Here is a 22,284-nt window from a genome sequence, read left to right on the forward strand (position 1 = left end):
CACAGGAGAGCAGGAAGAGCGAAGGACACAAGGTGAAGGCCATTAAAGGCCCCATAAATAACTGTGCATTATAAAGCTTGGCAAGACATTAAGATTGGAATATGATGAAATGGCATAAAGACAATTAGCTTAGATGAGATCTTGGGAATCACCTTGCGATTGGATTGATAATCCATTGTATTTGTATCTTCTGTTCCAGTCAGATGTTACATATGTTGCCACTTTTTAAAGCTCTTTTTAAAATATGTATTTGTGGCTCATACTTTTTGAGTAAAATGAATTGCTGCACATTATTGTTCTTTTTTATCTACTAACAATTATTTTAAGTAAAGTAAAAACAGATGGAATATGATTAATAAAACACAACAAAATTGTAAGCGATAGAACACCACAGGTAAACTGGATTTGAGAAACAGTGTTAGTCATTTGTCATGGTAGATAACAGATGACATCATTCTTGCCAGTGATGTGGCTTTTCTATTTTAATCTACATTGATGTAATTGTTTTACAGAGAATATTACCATTCACAGAACATGACGTGGTTATTACTGAGCATCTGAACCTGGCTGATGAAGGTGGGACGGCTGCATGTGCGTGTGACCAGTAGCTTGATGGAGCGGGTGAGATAAAGAGAAAGAGACAGACAGCTGCTGTCAGCCAGAGACTGGTACAGTGAGCCGAGCAGCTGAGGAGGTTTCACCTTTCACTAAGGCGAACATGACCAATCCCGTCCTTCAGCAGCCAATGAGCAGCAGAGGCTTTGAGCTCATTCAGAGCAAGAGACAGAGAACAAAAAGAACAAAAAGAAAAGTTTGGTGAGCTGTGTTATTGAGTGACACAGGAATAAGAAAGACCAACAGAGACTTTTACCTTAAGCTACAAACCGTACTTTCTACTTACAAAGACAAACCACAATGATCAGAGACATTCCCTATAGGGCAGAATATTCAGGTTTACCAGTAGTAATGTAGTGATCATCATTTTGGACAATCACTATTACTTTTGTACATGAATAATTTTTTATTTTTTAAAAAAAAGTAAACTTACACAATCTGCTGTGTCTATTTTGATGGATATCATCAGAGTAGTACAAGAGGAGAGGAATGACATTCAGTATGCCTTTCTTTCTCTGTGTGCGTGTGTGTGTGTGTGTGTGTGTGTGTGTGTTTGTGTGTGTGGAGAACACTGGGGCACAGACGCAGGCAGGCTGAGCGATCAGCCGGGTGCCGGGGGTCGGGATAGAGCTGATAAAGAGATGACATGGCCGATAAGATAACCCAACTATATAGCAGACATTCAGATAGGGGGCGGGATGAGTGGCACACAGAATTGGAACCAGATAAAGCAAGAGGGGCCCCTGGAGAGTCGAGAACAATGGAAGGAGGTGGGGAGACAACGCGAGGACTAAAGGATTGCTTCCGGAAACATCCACGGAGAGCGGGCTTGAAAGAGTGGGCTGTGCCATTGGGATGATCCCCTTCCATTAACCCCAATAAGAGCACACACACTCTACAAATTCATTAACACACAGAGACAGAGCTCCATCCCACAGTGGCTTTGTGGATATTGCACTGACTCTCATAAAAAAAAGAAAAAAGAAAAAAGTAATGCCTCAATGAACCTAAGTGCAAAAGTACGCATTACAGCCTTCATCCACAGTTGTTAAACCCAGTAGTTATACTGATTTCAATTCTCCACAAAGGTAAAAACCTAAACGGTCAATTCAGTTGCAGTAATCAAATTTAAGTAGTAAAAAAAACTTGACTTCTAAACGAGAAAACAAGAAATAATATTATCATTCTGCCCTATTGCACACTCATCAATTTCATAGTGAATCATTGTTTATAGTACAGAAAAAAGAAACTTAGCCAAAATGATCTGCTTTCTTTGTAGTGAGAACGTTCATCCCAGTGAGGCTGAAACTGACCAATTTCCTGAAACCAGATACAAACTGGAATGAAATCAGTTCCTTGATTTATGGAGCAGGAGGTACAACAGGACAGACTCTGAATTGAAGATGAACTCATTTTACGATTCTGACTCTGATGGTGCGACAAAAGGCAAGAGCGAGCTGGCACAATGAGCAGCACAAAGAGAAAACCAACTTTCATGGCCCTGAAAAGGGGGCGAATGTCTGGGCCAGCTGTTTTTAATGTCACCACCACTGATAGGAGGCAGGTCATTTTTAACAGTGTGCATCACCCTCATTCAGTCTCGCGCAGACACCCGGCTATTCATGGGTAACCTGTGGTGACCTGTATTCAAGGCCACGTCAGGGTCCCCTGCACAAAAGGTGCCAGCAAAAGGGGTGTGTGTGTGTGTGTGTGTGTGTGTGTTGGGGGTGAGTGGTTTTGCAACTAGGCTGTTCACAACCCTCCAACCTCCTTGGTTAAAAAAGACCTGACTTTTAGGAGTTTCAGTTAAAGCAAAGCATACGGACAACAAATACAAGAAGAGGTAGGTACACACACACACACGAAGAATGTATAAACAAGCTGGAAACAAAAGAGCTCTTGTAACAGAGGCGGGGATCTTGATGAAAAATTCAAACAATATTATATGGAGAATGTCAACAAGCGCCACACTTCTGCTGAGGGCCTTACAAACAGACAGAGCAACTCAGCACACACATTACGCCAGTGCGGCTCAACCTCTCAGCGTAATGATGATGGCTCTTCTTTTACTCCTGCTTGCCTTTTAAAACCAACACATACACTGCAAACAGAGCCGCAGGAGGGGGAGAAGTCTGAACCTGTTCCTTTTCTATGTACCTGCTTCAAGCGTGCACACACACACACGCAGACACACACACACACACACACACACAAACACAACATCACGGGTCACCTGTGACTTGGATTCCCTGACCACACGGGAAGGGATCGATTCTGAAAGACACAGATTAAGATATTCTTCACATTCCAACTGTCCACCATCACCATGCAACATTTTAATGCTTACTGACAGAAAAGCTCAGGCAGCATTACTTATTCTCTTATTGTCATGAAAGACAGTAAAGAAAACATACCACTCAATCGTGAGACCCTCCACATTTGCAGTTACTGTCAAACTTACAGAATTGTATTTGAGAGTCATACTTAATGAAAGAAACTGACCGTGTCAACTGACTTTCAAAACAAAGCTATGTGCTCTATACAGGTATGATGCTAGAGAAGTAAATTGTACTCTGGTCAAAGAGTTGTGTTCTGGCTCACTTGCTTGGCCTGCACTGTGGCACGTGGAGCTGTTGGAAGAGAGAATTGGCAAACTCGTGCACCTAATTGTTATTGCGGCAGTGTTTGGCCTGGAGCCAGTCGATAGGAATCAGGGATCAGCTCCTGAGCTGTTGCTCCCACTCCCAGTGTCTTAGTTGTAATGCATCCCTCTACTAACAGGGATCAAGGTATTAGGGATTCAGGTTATTTGTATTGATTTTATGTGCTGTCATGCCGCGTCCCAGCCAAGTCATATTTGTGGAAATTGCAAATTTCACCTCAGAAATGTCACCAGCATTTAATCTTTTCCAGTGTGGTCAATACGGGAATCTCAGTCTGATCAAAGCAGCGTTATTGCACCGAGCTTCAGAGCTTCCACTGTTGCCATGGCATCAACCCAGTGCACAGGTTGGAGAGAATTGAGGAAAAAGCGAATCAGAACTGTAGAAAAGATCGATTGGATCCTACACTATTGACTACAATTCTACAATCCTTATAATACTATAGAGTATATAGTATATATATATAGACACATATACATAAAACAAAAGAAAAACACTTAAGTATGTAATTTCCCCATGGCAAATCCCTATGAATCCTATATGAGAGATTTTTAAAACAGGACAATCTGCTTCTTTTTCTTCTTCTACTATCTATTTTGCAAAGAGGACCATGTTTATTTAATGCCTTCACTAAAGACACTGTCTCCGTCATTGCACCAGTCAATCTGAATAAATGTAATAAGTAAAAACAGAAACTTTTCTTAAGTGTTCATTTGAAGTGAGCACAAAGCATACCAGTAAAATCAAGTTGAATAACATGAAAGCTTTCACTGATTGCATTGTATAGATGTCCCTATTACCATCCAAGGCAACACAGACACAAAAAAGCCACAAAAGGATCAAGTAAGCTTAAAAATCTCGCAGGTGCACTACTTGCTTTACCCAAAGGCTATAATTCAAGCAAACACAGCCATGTAAAAATTCTGTGACATGCTGCGGCCCAGACTGCTGGCTTACACTTCGCACGCTGCAGATGTTTTCTTACACTCCAAATTTGCTCTGGAAACTAATCAAGGCCTGATAAAGCTCATGGCAAATATAGAAAAGATTGACATCCACATGTGGAAGTTTGCATAGCTTGGCCAAGTGTACATATAGGCCATTGAGAGCATGGCTTCAGCTGGGCCAGAGTGAGTTTAGGTTTGGATACTTGGAAAGGAGATTACACAATGGGCAAGGTGATACTTTAAAGCTACAATTTAAAAGAAAGATCAACACAAATGCTACCTGATACCTTTGATACCTTCAGAACACAATTAGCTCTCGGATCATCAGGATTTTCTTTTTTACTAAAAAGGCTAATAAACAAAATAAACAAGAAACAAATTGAATATTTGTTCTCTTTTAGCCTTTACACTTAGTTTTCACTTACCATAGGATAATAAATAGGTAGGATGAATAAACTGTGTTCGCCCATTCGTCCTCAAACTGAAAAGGCCATTGAGAAGGTCTGATCACCCTCCAACTGATGAGCCTCATGCTAATCAATGGATCAATTAAGGAAAGGCACACGGGGTCAAGCCACAGATATTGCACTGCCTATTAGTTCGTCTACCTGTCATTATTACACAGTCACATGTCCAAACAGAGAGTGAGGACTTGGCACGTATGGCAGCACTAGCCAAAGTAAACAGAGAAGCGATGAGGCTTGAACAAAATATTGATCTGACACAAATCTGCAGACGAGAGGTCTAAAAGCTGCGATTAAGGCTAGTGTGTGTCTCAGTGCATGTATGTGTTTCTAAAATTATATTTTAAAAAACCCTCAAAGTTTAATGTTTAAATATTGATTCTTATATACGCTCAAGCATTTAGAATATTCAGTATTTCTGAATGTAGCAGCAATGAAGTAAAGAGAGGAATCCCTTTATTAGATTATTGGTTAAAATGTTCCCTTTTTTATTGAATCATGCAGAACTAAATGATGTTAAACGAGCAAGGATAGAAACCTTCTACTGATGTTTTGGTATATTAGACACCAAATAGCACATACACAAAGTCTTTTCAGTAATAAAAACATTTAAATGATGATTGACACTGAGCGAAAGTAGTTAGCTGTGTTGTGTATTTACAAAGCTTTCGATTTAGGATTTACTCATCTACCTATATACTGCCTTAAGGCAACATTTTTTATATGAATATTTTAATAAATATGAAAATAGGCAAACTAGTACTAAAGCAAATTACCAATCAGGGGCATCTTTGGACCCCATGGATACTATAAATGCAAACAGTTTGTACATAAATTTATTGCAAAACCCTTTCTGGCCATTTAAATTTACCACAAAGAAAAAAAAATGTAAGAGTATGAGTGAAATAGAAACTGAATTCTATTTAAAATGAGATTAATAATTACAAGATGACTTGTCTTGCTGAGAGGGTGATCATATCTTTACAAACTGCTTTGCAAAGCTGGTAACGATGTTGGACCATCATGGCACTCTTTCAAAATCCAGAGTAGTCAGGAATAATTTCAGTTTTTGTCTCTGTAGGTAAGATTAAGATTATTGGGACTTGAATGAATGCTCTGAGGCTAAGCGTATGAGAGAAACAATACTGGTAAGTTGTACAAACAGCCCTAGCAGACTAATCCAGAGTACTGAAATTCAAAAGCGGCATTGTGAAACTCAATGAAAACCGCAAGAGTCCATATTCAGGTCTGATAAAGTTTTCAAATTCTTTTGAGATTCTTCTTTTACTGCTCCTCCATACACGACAGGGGACCAAGATGTCCTGCTCAATAAGGACAAATGACCAAACAGAGTTCTCAATAGAAAATGATGCCATTGATGCACTGCCAAATGGTAAAGCTGTTCCAATGCCTCTGTCTTTATTACTCGACACCATTTCATTCACTTCAGATAGAGAGCTGGCATGGTTATATCCAAATTAGTTGTTGTGATCTGAGCAAACATGCTGGGATTTGGACCAATAACAATGGGCACACAAAAGCACGGTGGCCTAATGGGGACATCCAGCACAGCAGGGCAACCTCTCTTCTAGCTGATCTTCTGTGCCCTCCTGCAGATCGACAAGATAAAGTAGCCAGATTCGCATACAAAAGGACAATTTGGACAAATCTTTGATAGGCAGCTCAACCCAGTCCTCACAGGTTGCTATCGCAGCACATCAGTCAAACAGTTGCTAGATAATGACAGCACTTTGATAATGATTTCACTAGAGGTTGTTGTTATGCTCTAAGCTATTCAAAGGAATTCTGGAATTATGACACTAAAAGATCATAGCAATTTCAAAAACATTTGAATTGCAAGTAATTAATAAAAGATTAAGTCTTCGTTAAATCATTTGTTAAAGCAAAACATAATTAGAGTACAGATCTGAGCTCTTCAGGTTTAAGGGTCTTGCTCAAGCGCACAACACTGGTCCTGGGTTTCAGACCTGGATGGTCATGATGGTCACTAGAGCAGAAGTTTAAGTGCTGAGCCAGCTAAAGTAGCAGTTAAAAGTTTGGACCAAGCCATTTTCTATTTACCACATCAGTCAATTAAAAAGATATCAAACCTCTGAAATAAAACATAAGGAATTACTGAGTTACACATCAGAGTTAAATCAAACAAAACTGTCTTGTAAGATTCTCTAAAGTATTTTTGATTATATCTTCGCAAACTCTTCACATTATCTTAATCATTTTCAGAAAAGAGACATCTGGGATTTTCCAGTGTACTTGAAGAATTAATATTTGACAAAACCTTAGATCAAAATAGATCATGAAAAACATACATTCAATCAGGTGTTTCCAAACTATTGGCCAAAAATGTCTTAATATTAACTTGCAGGTTCTAAAATGTTACACAGCTCAGAATAAAACAAGCACACTGTAGATAATTAATACTACTTGTCATTGAACTGATATGAAGATATGACAAGATGGAACAGATCTGCTCTGAAAATATAGTACATTCTGTTGCTTTTTATATACTTGAAAAATATGTGGAAACTGCAAATGGATAATGAAGCTGAATCCCACTTTATTAAACATGACATCTTTAAATAACATATGAAGATGCAAATCCATTCCCCTCCCTTTCAGCCCTTTATCCAATGTGATTATTATGTGTCCTCTGTATGCTTTAAAAATCTGCAACTACAGAACAGAATTAGTGGGTGTTTGACACAGCTCCTTGTAGTAAGCCCCCACAAACAGATCAGAATGTTATTGAAGAGTCACTGGACACCATTTAAGGCATAGTCTTTGTTCTCCCAATCCTAGTTTGATTCTTAAATCTCACTAATTTAAGCTCTCCCCACCTCTTAGGCCTAAGCAGGTCCTAAGCTTTCCCTCACAAACAGTGGCACACCGAGGTGGGCCTTTTTCTGGTGGTTATAGTATCAGTGTCACACTTTAGTGGACTCTCTCAGCATACAGAGAACCATTTGCTGTAATGAGATTACAATTAAGACTAATATTACAAGTCTGGGAAACTGAGCAAGAATGAATTGTCCTAGTAAACTTGGAAAAGACTATGGACATTTAAAAACTCTCACTAATTTAAATGATTTTAGGCATCTAAAACCTCTAACACATAATCTGACAGATGATTTACAGAGAAAACAGATGATCTAGCATTTCTTTTCCTATACTGTAGAAATCGGATAAATTGCAATTACTTCTCTTTAGCACAGGTAAATCAAATGAACACACATATATTATAGACCACACAACACTTCTAATTACACAGCATTAATATATTTAATATTTATTCAATATATTTAACCTGTACAGACTAAATAAAACTAAGCTTTAAATAACTATATATTCGGTAAACAAGAATTGATTCCTAATTCACAATTAACAAGCACGTATATTACCTAAAACCCCCAAATGTTCTGACAATTGAAATCATCCTTATAAAAAATAATACATTTGTCAGTAAAATGCTTATTTGTCAGAATACATAAATAACATAGCTGCATTTCTGTATTAGTGCAAACAATTCCAAAATAAAAGTGAGGCATTTGCACCAACATGTAAAAGCACTGGCAAAGCAAAAAGAAGCCCTTTATTAGTCATTTGTTAATTTTAAACTTAAGTGGTGTTCAGTGCATATCCACCACAGGTAACTTTATAGAATGACACATTATTACAAATTTGAGACCACCAGGTGTGATGGGCCTTAGAAGTAAGTTTCATCCCATATGTTTTTTTTTCCCCTGCACAAAAGCCAGACTCTAATTTGCCATCATCAGTTGTCTTTGTTAACGTAGGGCTGGTATTTGGGTATAATCCTCTTCCCATACAATATCGCCCCAACAGGCATGGGCAGGACCAGGTCTCGAGCTCTTTCAGAGACGGCTCTTTGTGAGTTATACCACGTTCAAGGCTGAGTAAGTTCTGTCTTGAGTAATAGAAAGAGAGGTTGGACAGGAGGTAACTTGGGTTCAGTGTATTTACATGCTTCATCTCATAGTCACTTTCTGGTGGTCCAATGATAGCTGCCAGATTGGTCAACAGATGTATCACCTTATATAAATCCTTTTATTTTCCTTGTATATGTAATTATTAAAATGATTTATACTTCATGCTATGACACATTTTGCTGAGGATTTTTACAAAAAAAGAAAATAAATAACAGTAATCTGAATAGCCTAATCTGAATAGCCTGTGTAAAATCTTCTCATTGGACAAACTAATATTTAGTGCAACACAGTCAATGCTGAAAGCTTTCTAAATTTATCAAACTATAGTACAAATACATACTAAAATAACTATAGATCATTTGCCCTGACATGTATTAAACATAGAAATGATATATTTATCACCATTTTAAAAAACAAAACAAAACATTTTACATGTATTTTAATGATTATTAGCTATTGTGCATTGTAAATATACTCCAAAAAGAAAGAATTAATAAGAAACCACTCCCCATTTCCAGTATCTATTTCAATATAATCAACTTGTCAGGTCTAAAGGCTGTGACATATGGCCAAAGGTCCAAATAACATGGTAAATAGCAAGTTGCAAATGTTGATTGATTGTTTAGACGCTCCGGGTAATGGCATGCCACTTGAGATCTCTCCTGTTTACTCCTCAAATTTCATAAAATGTTGTAGGTGAATTATAACTGTGACTCATTGATGAACTTGGTGTGCTCACACTGCAAAAAGTAATAAACAAACCTATATTTAACATAAAACATATGAACTATTCTTAAATTCAAGGTTGGTAATAAATGAGTCACAGTTCCTTTTTTTTTTAAAAATTAAAATCACTTTCATTTAAACAAACAGGATATACAACCCTTGTCAACATTCATTGTGGAATAAGGGATTTATGTGCTGAGGTTTTACTGTGATGCGAACTAAACTACAGCAACAACAAGATTCTTATAAACAATTCAAATGCAATAATTACCACATTCAAAGATAAGTCTTTGTTCCTGTGCTAAGCCAAAATATTTTGAGCACATTAAAGTCTGAAAAAAAAAGCTTGTCACTTTCAACAAAGAAGGATAATAGATGTTAGCGTTGATGGTAAAGACGCACAAAAAGGAGCACACAAAATACCCCACCGCAACTAAAAATGAATCCATTTACTTCAGTTTGTTTACTTTGTACTTTTGGCTGGCAACAAATAAAAGAGGAGCCAATTCAGGGGCAGGAGCTTCGCCTTGCAGTCTTTTTTTCATAGGCTACTTTTTCCTCCCTTCCACTACTTTAAAAACTAGCTTGGCAAATACACAGGCAGTCTGTGAAGGCGGGGAGGAGGAGAGCTGGAGAGAGGAAGAATGAAAGGAAAGCACAGTAACATCTGCAGCAACTTCCAGACAGACAGTTGGGATGTGAATAACTCAACACTCAGCTGCCATGACCTCTGAAGAATAAAAGAAGGGGATGTATGTGTAAGGAGCAGCAAGTCAGGGAGGAGAGCTCGATTTATTGTCTGGGCTTGGAGTGAAAACTGTGCCACTGGGGCACTGACCACTGCATGCCACCATGACTGTCATAGCTGCAGCACAAAGATCACATATTGCAATGCAGGAATGAACCATAAATTTCTAGTGTCCATGTGCAATTAACTCACAGTGTGAAGAATGCATAAATTGATCTTCGAGAAAACAATAAAAGCAATGTCACACAACGTGCAAAAAAAGTAGCAACTAAACATAATTCATCATCTCTTGTGAGCAACCAGTCATCAGAATCAATACTTATTTTTCTCTCTAAATCAAAGCACAAAAGGCCAATTCTATCAACTTGATATCAAAGCAAGAAGCAACAAAGCAAGTGTGTACTTCACGACTTAAATCTTACAAGTTCCTAATCCTTCTGAAGTCTGTGCGGGACCTTTCGTCTCCATGGAAACACAGGGGCATTCAACCAAGTGATTGCCTGCAATGAATTTCAGATAAGACGAAATGGAAGTGAATTGATGTGATTTTAATGCAGAAGAGCGCGGCAGAGGGGAGGTCCACTCGGTTCATATTTGAATAAAGCAAACACAAGAGACAAAAGCCTGACAGCCGTAAATGACATTGTCACTACAAAAATTATCAGCCAGTTTACAATCTGTTTGCTCATGTAGAACAAACAGAATGTGTGTGGCATCCCCTGGCTTTGTGAATGGCAGGGCCGCCAGCAGCCAACGAGAGAGAAAAGCTGATATCCGCTCCCCCAACCACCTCTGCTACAATTAGATAGCAATTTGATGGGCTGCCAGAAAAAGAAATGTAAAGATATATTTACAAAAAAAGGTAACAATTAGTTGTTTTCACCCTGAGTGTGGGACGTATCATAAGCCAATGTACAGAACTAAGATAAATTGCTGAAATTCTCTGGGGTGCTTTCACAGGGGGAACCACAGATCTAATAGAAGGCACATTCCACACCACAAAACCTCAGTCACCTAGCAAAGGCCCACACCACAGTTCACTTTTTGCCTCTGAGTCCATGCAGGGGGAGATAGGGAACACTGGGATGCTCCTTAAACACAGTGCCTCTAAAGGCTGTGTTCGATCTCCCAGCCCCCTCCCTTTTGTGGCTTTTTGTCACTTGTTTTGTTTTGAGCTTGTTAACTTCTCAATGGCTGCACTAACCCAAGCAGCTGCCCAGCTCGCGAGGACCCGCGAAGCATCAATATTCAGCCCAGGAATGAGGCGTGAAAAGCACCCACATTCCCTACAGACCTTCTAGCCGAAGCTGGAGTTCCAACAATTTGAGCGCAGCATCCTACAGCATTGCATTAGGAAATATATGTATCACAACAACTCAACTCCCTGTAGACAGGTAGGGCAGATGGACAGGTTAATGCTTTGAAAATATAATAATAGTAATCACAATACTTATCAGGGTAAGTCAGTGAATAAAATAAACATTAAAATTGTCCATAAATGTATATGCAGAAATTGTTCCATCAATATTATACATGTGAAAATGCATAATGTGAGACATATATATATATATAACATATATATATATATATATATATATATATATATATATATATATATATATATATATATATATATATATAAAGTATATAAACATTACTGTACATTAATGGTAAACTTTTTTGATGCATGTGTTTGCATGCATTTTATGTCTTCATTGATATTCATCCCTGCATTCCCAGTGTTCCACAGCCAGAGTGGCGAATCTATCCACAGGCCACGAAGCTGCTGTTCAGTCTTATTAAAAAGTTGTTTGATTAGCGGGGGCCGGAATGGAGCCCATGGAAAGGTCTGCAAGTGGTAGATAAAAGGCAAACAACAAATAGGCAAAAAAGGCAGCCGATCACCAGTCAGCCGCTAGAGCATCAGAACACAACCGTTTTGCTGGAAACCTGATCCAATTATTGTCAGCCAGTGGGTGATAGCTAGGATGTTTTTCTCAGTTCATTCAAAATCTAAATTGCTCTTTCCTTTTTCCCTGATATGGCAATCGGTCATAAAGGGGCAGCCATCATTAAAGTTGTTTGAATTGGAGCCCTATAGTGTTTGGTTAAGAGGGCAAATGCAAATTTGATGAAAGAATAAGGCTAAATTTACATATCTGTCTCAGCTCACACAGGGAGAGTAAACATTCTGTTTATCTCGAGTGTCACTTTATGATTTCAGTAAAATATAAAACTGACCTTGGCCTCAGCCATATCAAAAGACATCAGTGAAATACTGTTGTATAAATACAATTTGTGGAGGAAGAGCTTGTCAACAAATCCTCAATAACTTAGCAAATAGGGGTGGAGCACAATTTGTTAGAAGGAAAATGAACCGCAACTCCTCTGTATTTTACTGTTATGATTTTCTGTATTCAAATATGATCCATCTCATGCTATTTGTTACCAAGAAGAAAAACTGTGATGTTAGCAGACAAACATGGGAAGTACAGTTCTAATTTATGGAATAACGTATTTAGTACTTAAGAAAGAAGTATTTTTACTACTAAAAGTTTAATTTAATACTAAATTTAAGCACAATCTGACTATCAAAAAATACAACAGTAAAGTGAACGTGTTAAAGACAGGAAGCATGTTTACAGAAAAATTCTTCGCAGGAGATTATAAATGTTACTGTTATAATACTGTTAAGGCTACAGTGAAGGTTAAATCATTTTGCTGTGGTTAACTTGTGTTTTCACTTTCAGAATATCTGTAGTAAAATGTATAGGCCTATATTTAACCTAAAATTAGATAATAGTAGCAGGGATATTTCAGTACTAGATTATATAAATATGAATAATGCTTAGGAAGTATTTTATCCTATCAACCTGTCTTGACTTGTTTATGAATGTTTATGAATTAGTATGAATTTATGAATGATCTTGAGATCTGAGATATTTTGAAGTGTGCCTTTGCCAAACTAGCAGTAAGCCTTTAATATACTTTAATATACAAAAAAATTTAAACACTTTTTAATATATAATAGAATGGACATGATAAATAATACATGAATACAGTCAAGGAAAGATACTACAATAGACAGGAAATATTATATGGGTGAATGGAGACAAGATTGGAAAGCACCCATGTCATGGTTATGTTGAAACTAAAGCAAAATACTGCCATCTATGGCCACATACAGAGCAATGCTGGGTTGTTTTTCCCCGGATTGGATGTCTATGCCACTAATCTATAGCCAATTTACTTCAATCTCATTAAATAGATTTCCAAATTCCCTACACCAATGCCAAGTACCATCATATTAATATCATGCTGAAACTCCCTGTTTAAAATGATAAAAATCAACCACGATTAAAATGTAGGCTATAAGCTCTATTTCTGGGAAAATAACTATGGTAAGTCTACTATACAACATTTAAAAATAAGATTCACTTAATCAAAAATACCATAGTCAAAAATACATGGCGTTAAGCGCATATGTCTGTGTGTAACGTTCAGAGGGCAGGATCGGAGGGTTACACATGTATTGTTAGACTTTGTAATAACATGACTAACACAAACGGACCACCCCGGGAACAAGTGAGCTCACTGTAATTCTACCCCATCAATCATGTGAGTCAAAGCAACTTTTGTTTTCATTTACTATGTGAGTCATCTTGTTATAATGTTTCTACAGTGGTAAGATTAAAGTAGTGCCACATAGTATGAGCAAAATGTGTAGCAAGTTTTCCCCTCTTACATGGAGGTTGTTTAAAGCTGAAGAAATTCTTATTTTACTTGCACTGACCTAATTACTCTTGGTGAAAATCAACATTTTTAATAAAAGTTTGTGCCATAATGAGGTCTTTAAAAGCCCCACTTTTTCTTTAAACAGAGCTGGATAAAAAGTTAACTTTCCATCCAAATGACCATCTGGTTGCCTTATCCTTTAAATAATAAAATTCACAAAGCAATTAAGCAAGGGGATTCTGCTGCAGCTTTCTAAACCACCTGCCGTACCATCATAAATTTAGATCTTATTCAGTCACCCAGGATGACTTACATCAGTCAAGAATGTGCAAAGTGTGCATTGTACATTTTTATTTTTGCCTCCATATGTAACAAACTTTTATTTACACAAAATCTATATTTGTCCTAAAATATACATTCATTTGATATTTTATATATATATATATATATATATATATATATATATATATATATATATATATATATATATATATAGAGGGAGAGAGAGAGAGAGAGAGAGAGAGAGAGCAAAATTTCACTTGACTATTCACATGACTATTTCGGACTAAAGCAGAAAGAATGTCCATCTCATCCTGACAGCCTACAGCAAGCATCACAGGACTGTCAAAAAGAAATGAGAAAGCGTCAGCTTTAAATATAAGACTCATCCAGGCCGATCAGCATATCAAAATCTTGCGTCCCTCTGGATTCCCTGGCTTTAGATGCCATGTGCTATGATCTGTCCCGTCTGTCATTCTGTCTGTTAGCTCCACACTCCCTTGCTGGGTCTGACAGAGTCGCAAAGTCACAATTAATCCACATCTCTGGGGTTATGGCTGGCACACTCCTGTGCCTGCTGCTGTCAGGATGCAGAAGTTAACAGGAAGTAGCAGATGTCCTCAAAGCATAATTTAAAATTCTGTAATTATTTAAAAATCATTATTCTCCACAGTAGAATCATGCTTTTCCCATCTAACTACCTTCCACTTTGCTGCACAGTCAATTTAACACTGGTTAACTGGAGGCACTTACTAGGGTAACCTGTAACCACACAGGTTGCCAAGGAACAATTATAATTTTACTTAACTAGGCTTTCATTTTCGAACAGTAATATTCCATAATTTGCCAGAATTTAAAGTCAGTTAAATGGTCAAATCAGAAATGGACTGAAGGGAATGTGAAACTTACACAACAGACCTGTCACAGCGGTCATCAGACACACCCTAAAATTCAAAAGTAGGCTACCTATTCTCAAAGAAAAACATCTCAAACAACAAATCAGCTCAGGGGTGTATAAAGACAAAGACAAAAAAGAGAGATGAAGTCAAGCTCCTACAAAAACCTCACTAGTTATGTCTACCTTTAAATTATCAGATGTAATTATTCAACACTTTGTACACAGACACAGTTAAAACTGTCATCTAATTTTAAAAGTCAGCACAGACAGACATAGTACATGCATGGTGAAGATTTATATTCAAACACTGGATTGAATTCAGATTAAAAGGCCTGATTTATGTTGTCAAACAATTATACATGGCATTGAGTAAAGCGCAGCAGACAAAACCCAGCGGCTCCGTGCTGCTTGGAATAAAGCGCCATAGCGTTTACTGTGGTGATGATTTCATAAAGTCAACATGCACAGTATACAAGTTACCCTATTATGTTTACAAACAAGATGCATTAAGATCTTATTTAATTAATTTAAACATCCTCTAAGGTATAAGCAAATAACAAATGCTTTGAGATTATTTACTCTGCAAACACACCATACAATAGCTTAACTCTGACAATATGCCAAAGTTATCAAAGCAAACTAGTGTGGTGACTGACATGTTTGCGTGATGTGATTTTCTCCCCTTAACCTGCACTTTACAGATTTGTCTATTGTGAGGCTTTCAGTAACCTGTCAAGGTGCTGTGAGGAGGGAACTCTTAGTTTTTCTCTTAAAGAAACATCATTTTCACCTGAGAAAGTCAGCCACCCTAATACAGGGTCACTGCAAAAAATGTGACTTGAAGGGCTAACACATGGGAGTTCACTTAAATATCCATTAATCAGCTGTGACAAGCATAGCCACATATGTTTCCCAGCAAACTTTGTGTAATTAAACATGTTAAAAACAGTGAATTATTTGACATCAGTTTACCATGGCAGGGAAGTTTTTGCAACAAAGATACAAATTGAAATTAGTTTTTTACTTAAACATTAAACAATCTGAAACTATCTAAAGAGATTTTTTTTTTCGATTAACGTTGATGATAACTTTGCATGATCGTATCATTCTCAGGTTTAGTTCCAGTAAGTAGCCCTTAAGGGCTAAGCAGTCAGCCGTAATTATAGAGGAATATAGTTGAAATTCTAGTTTTAACTGCACACTGAAAGTAAAACTTTATGCATTTCCCTTCTGAAAGCAAGCTGGCCAATTTACCATCCAACTACTGCACTATTACTAAGTTAAACTGATTAGCATAAGTTTCTTGGTCAGTTTTAAGGTGGCTAATGTTCATTCATTCAACTTTAGTAACCGCTTTATCCAGTTCAGGGTCGCAGTGGATCTGTAGCCTCATTAACATAGCAGATGCCTGGATTAGATGGCAAGATTATAGTGCTGTGAAAAACTATTTCTTCTGGTTTTGTGTATATCTCATACTAAATGGTTTTAGATCTTCAAATGAAATACAACATAAAACAAAGGCAACCTGAGTAAACACATAATACTGTTTTTAATTAGTTGGGTCTTTTTTTTTAAATTGAAGAAAAGTTATCCAACACCTGTCACCAATGTGAAAAGCTAATTGAACATAAACTTAAAATCTGTTTGTGCCTGTTTGTATTTTGTCTTTCACTTACTTCTAGGACTAGGATTTACTCCTATACTTTGGATCATTGTCTTACTGCATAATCCAGTTGCACTTTAGTTTCAATTTACAGATTGAAGACCAGACATTCTCCTTTAGGATTTTCTGGTAGAGAGTAGAATTCATGTTTCCCTCAATTACTGCAAGTTGCTTAGGCCCTTAAGCAGTAAAGCATCCCCACACCATCACAATTCCACCACCATGCTTGACTGTAGTTATGATGATCTTTTTGTGGAATTCTGTGTTTAGTTTATGCCAGATGTAACGGGACTCCTGTCTTCCAAACAGTTCCACTTTCAACTCATCGTTCCACAGAACATTCTCCCAAAAGGTTTGAGAATCATCAAGGTGTGTTTTCGCAAAATTCAGACGAGCCTTAATGTTCTTCTGGGTTAGCAGTGATTTTTGCCTCGCCACTCTTCCATGGATGCCATTTTTGCCCAGTGTCTTTCTGATAGTGGAGTCATGAACAGTGACCTTTATTGATGTGAGAGAGGCCTGTAGGTCCTTTAATGTTGTCCTGGGGTCTTTTGTGACTTGCTGGATGAGTTGTTGCTGTGCTCTTGAAGGAATTTTGAAAGTCTTCCACTTCTTGGAAGATTCACCAAAGGGATGTGAAGGTGAGGAAATTTTCCCATTGGTTAATCGGCTTGTGACAACACTGGTAATACCAGTATCACTGCTGGGGCAGGGCCAGGGGTAGGAGGGCTGTTTCACCCTTGCTTATGAATGCCCGGTTTAGAATTAGTGGCAATTCGGGGGTGGCAATTGCTTGAATGGTGGGTTCATTATTATTATTATTATTATTATTATTATTATTATTATTATTATTATTATTATTATTAATGAAAAACACAACAACCATCATGTTGTTAGTCAACTTGCCTCACTCTCATTCATGCTAAATTACATCTGTCTCCTGCTGATCTGTGCTGCAACTTTGACTCATTCAGCTCATGCTGAACTGAGCAGAAGCGATCAGTTTTTAATTGTAGCGTCCGTTCTCTAACTGAACGAAATGATTTTTATTACTATAAAAATTCAAAATGATGGTGGGTGGTGGTGCCGTGGTGGGCAAGTGATGTAATCGGTGTGCGGCCCCAACACCGGGAACACCGGCTATCACAGCAAGCCTTGTTCACTACTGTGCCCAGTTTTTTCATTTGGAGATAATGACACTTTGGAGTTTTAGAGTCTTTGAAATAGCTTTGTAACCCTTCCCAGACTGATGTATTTCAATCACCTTCTTCCTCATCAGGAATTTCTTAAAATTTTGGCATAATGTGTTACTGGGTAAGAACTTTTAACCAACTTCATGCTGTTGAAAAAGATCTATTTAAGTGTAGATTTGATTGAGCAGGGTTTGGAGTATTCAGGCCTGTTTGTGTCTAGTCCAGTTGAACTCCATTATGAATGCAGTTTCATAGATTTTGGAAATTAGTAACTATGGGGGCTGATACATTTTCACACAGGTCAACTTGGTATTGGATAACTTTCTTGCTTCAATAAATAGCATTATCAATCAAAAACTGTATTTTGTGTTTACTCAGATTGCCTTTGTTTTATCTTAGATTTTGTTTTAATTTCCGAAATTATTTAATATGAGATATACACAAAAACAGAAGAAATCAGGGCAAATACTTTTTCCCAGCACTATAGATCACAAGGCACAATGCACAAACACATTAAATGCTATGGACGATATAGCACCAGCCTCCTACAGGCATATTTTTGGACGTTGGGAGGAAAATGAAGAGGAAACCCACACAGACCCGAGAAGGACAACCAAAAATCCACATAGACAATAACCTGAGCTCAGGATTAAACTGCGGACCCAGGAGCTGTAATGCATGTAATGCGCGATCTACTGCATCAACATGCCAGAGATGACAAACAGCAACCAAGAATATAAACCAAGACATCAGTCACATGACCACTTAACAAAATATGCCTTTCATTGGACAAGTTTAAATGAATACTGGATGTTCTAATTGGATGCCTTTTGCTACTATTTTCCAATATAGTTGTTGACTAAAGTTGTTAAACCAAATGGACAAGAGTTATGGTGATGTAACAACATGACCATTCAGACAGTTAAGGAGTTAAAGAGTTACAGGACAACAACCATCTTTTTGCACATTTTTCCTGTTTCTTTCCACTCTCAAAAACAAAAATTCAGAGTTCACACTGAGGGCAAAGTTATTGACACAGTACATGCTCTAAAACCTGTAGCTCATACTTAGGAATGTGGTCTTTTATTGCACCTCATCTATTATGGCACATTCCTATCTATGCTGTAAAGTTTTAGGCACCTATAAGCTTATGTAGCTCAGAGTAGAACTTATACAATGTCTTTTTGTGGCAAATCTATTTGCAATTGCAAGGACTTTTAAGTGTTTTTGTATTTTTTGTAAATCTTACAGGTATTTGATACATATAGAAGGCTTTAGAATACTTTCATATATTTCATATAATGCCATAAAGTGTTCTGTCCTACTTTCTGTCCAAAAGTAGGATTTTGTAAAATACAAACTTTTATCTGATTCAAATCATGCAAGAAATGTGAAAAGACTCAACTCTGGCAACCCATTCACATTCTATAAAACAATCTCACCCCTTCTATGCTACATTAAGTAGAACAGCACAGCAATCAACTGCAATAGCATACCTTTGATATAAGTGTGACCCAAATATATCATTACTAAAATGTCTAATTGATCAGTGAGATGAAGAGCAGACAGGTGAAGCAAATCTTTTAAGCTACAGTCCACGAAAGCCAATCAGTCAAGGGAATGTCCTGAAATAAAGGTTCTCTTCTTCAGTTAAGCAGGCACCAGTGAGTGCTCCAGTCACACATGGTTGAAAACATTAGCAAGGTTGGGAATAGTCTGGTGTGACACAGGTGACAGTACAAATGAGGCCTGCCCATTCCTTCAAAACCACACAATCTCCTGAATGATTTATGTAGTACTAGTATACAAAAACTATTAAAATTAAGTTTCTAAGGCTTAGACATTCTCATTTAGGACACACTTGTCCAACAATTCAGACCTTCTCTTTCTCATACACATTACTTAGTGAAGAATTTAGTAACGGAAATAGTAAAAAGCATTGCAGAAGCAACAATATTAGCTTAGCTCATTCAGCAACCACTCTGCACTAAACATTTATTAGGACCAAGTTTTATGAACAGTTAAGACTGAAGAATTTAATTAGTCATAGCTTTTTTATGACTTATTTCATATTAAATTCAACAAATCACTTTTGCTCGTTAGAATTATTTTGCATGAGGTTGGGTTGCATATGCCTGTAGGCTATTAAAAGTACTATATAGAAAACTTCTAAACTGCTCATTTACATAACATTTTTTTACTTTCACAACTGCAAATAAGCACTTGCACCCATTGCTGTGCTTTTCTGCCAATAACACAAGCAGTTTTAAATTATTACACTTTGTACAATACATAAAAGTACAGGACATGGAGCTTCTACATTAATGTCCTGATCTTGATAAAAAGTCCATCATTGAAAATAAATACAATTCTTCAGATGCACATAAAATGAAAAACAAATATATATTTTTTACTCATTTGTAGAACCCTTTATTAACCATTTAAGGGGCATGGTCCAGTACAATGTTATTCTGTCAGTTATACACATTCACATTCTAGCAGTCTTTAAGCAAATTTTGTTTGGGACTTCAGCAGGAAGAGAGCTCTGGCACATTTTCCCATGCACACAATGCAGATTAGATACTGTGTTCTCACATTGACATTTAACAAGGTTTTTAGAGTCGTCTCCATAAGAAAACCACTACCAACGGCCTCTTCCTGTGGCACCATCTGCAAAGGCTTAAACTTGTATTATTAGTGGCATCCAATATGGAAATGGATATTGATTTTATGAATACTATTTTCCTATTCTGTCACAATGGTAACAATTATGGGAGATCCTTTCTAAAAGAAGATATTTAAATTAATACATTTACATCTGAGGCCATGTCTTTACTTGATCGTTTTCGACAGTGTTTTTACATTAACGTATCATGGAGACGTTACAGCTTATTTGACTGCTAATTTGTTTGACCGATGGTAAGAGATGAATGTAAACGGCCATTTCGATTTGTTTTTCAGCAAACTTAGCCAAGCCAATTTGAGTAGCATTCACTAAACACGACTAGCTTAGAAAATGGCTTGTTTCCGGCTCAACCAACACTGAGTGTGTAAGCACTGACAACAGCACACAAAGATTACAATATATGATAAATATGTATATAAATAGATTAATGCTTTAAACTACTTTATTCCTTTTGCCTTTTAATCTATTGTAATCTATTCTAGGCCCAAAAGTTCAACTGTAAAGGCATCCTTTGTGCCATGTTATTATTTTCCATTGCACCCGATTGAAGAGGCTAATAAAATATTCATATTCATATAAATTACTATTTTTAAACAGAATACTAACCTTGTGATTATTGAATAGCTTTTTCATGGCACTGATATGGTAATAGAACATAGAACTTAGATTGCCATTGATACTAAAATGAGCATGAGCCATAGGTGGCATCCATTAGTATGTAATTCTATACATCTGCTTGGTATTAAGTCATTTCAAACTAAATTCTCACATGCTGTTCTCAATTAATGGGATATTAAACCAACTAAAACAATCCATGACAGTTAAGTCTAAACAAAACAGAAAAACAGTTTCTGTAAAATAAAAAAAAAGTAAGGCTGCTTGAAAACATCAATAACGTAGACCACAGCGGACATCTCTAATCTTCTACATCAAGAATTCATAAATGGGCTTGCTTTCAATAGTTTGCCAAATGTCATTTTGTCCATAATTTACAGCCACAAACCTTCATATCAGCTTATCTATGCTGTTGCCCAAGCAAACTGAAAGAAACCTGTCCTGCAAATGGAAAAAAAGAAAAAAGAAAACAAATATATATTTAATGAAATTTTTACTTCTAAGTCAAAGTAAACTAACCCCAAATCTAAATCTGCGGAAAATAACCAATTAGCCCTGCCTGTATTTATACAATATCACTTGTCCTATATACTATTTCATTGCTTCACTTGAAAAAGCAGGTACGAATATATTTAGGATGGCAGAAACTTCAAAATATAGATCATCAAAATGTCAGAGAAAGCAGAAAGATATTATTTGGAGATGGCAGCTGGTAGGTGCCATAGCCGCTCAAGCTCAGTGAGAAAACAGCTAGAAAAGCATGTGCCAAAGGTGCTGAGAAGCACAAAAGTGCTGCTGCAAAGCCTGGCACCTCCCTCTCTGTAAACACAATGCTATTGCTTAATGCTTCAAGTGTCAAGTACTGAAAAGAACCCATCCACTGATTAATGAGTACGTTCTGGGAACTCTCTGAAAACAGGGCATCGCTAAGCTTATTCACAGTTTCAGTTCAAAGCCCTGTACAACACATGATAAGTGAGCAATGTGGATTCCAAACAACCTACACAGAAGCAAAAAGTGAGAAAAGTAGTATCGTCCTCTCTTAAACCTGGTTAAGTTCATGAAAACTAAAAAAGTGCTTAAT

Source organism: Ictalurus punctatus, chromosome 9, assembly GCF_001660625.3.
Source record: "Ictalurus punctatus breed USDA103 chromosome 9, Coco_2.0, whole genome shotgun sequence".
Taxonomy (NCBI): domain Eukaryota; kingdom Metazoa; phylum Chordata; class Actinopteri; order Siluriformes; family Ictaluridae; genus Ictalurus; species Ictalurus punctatus.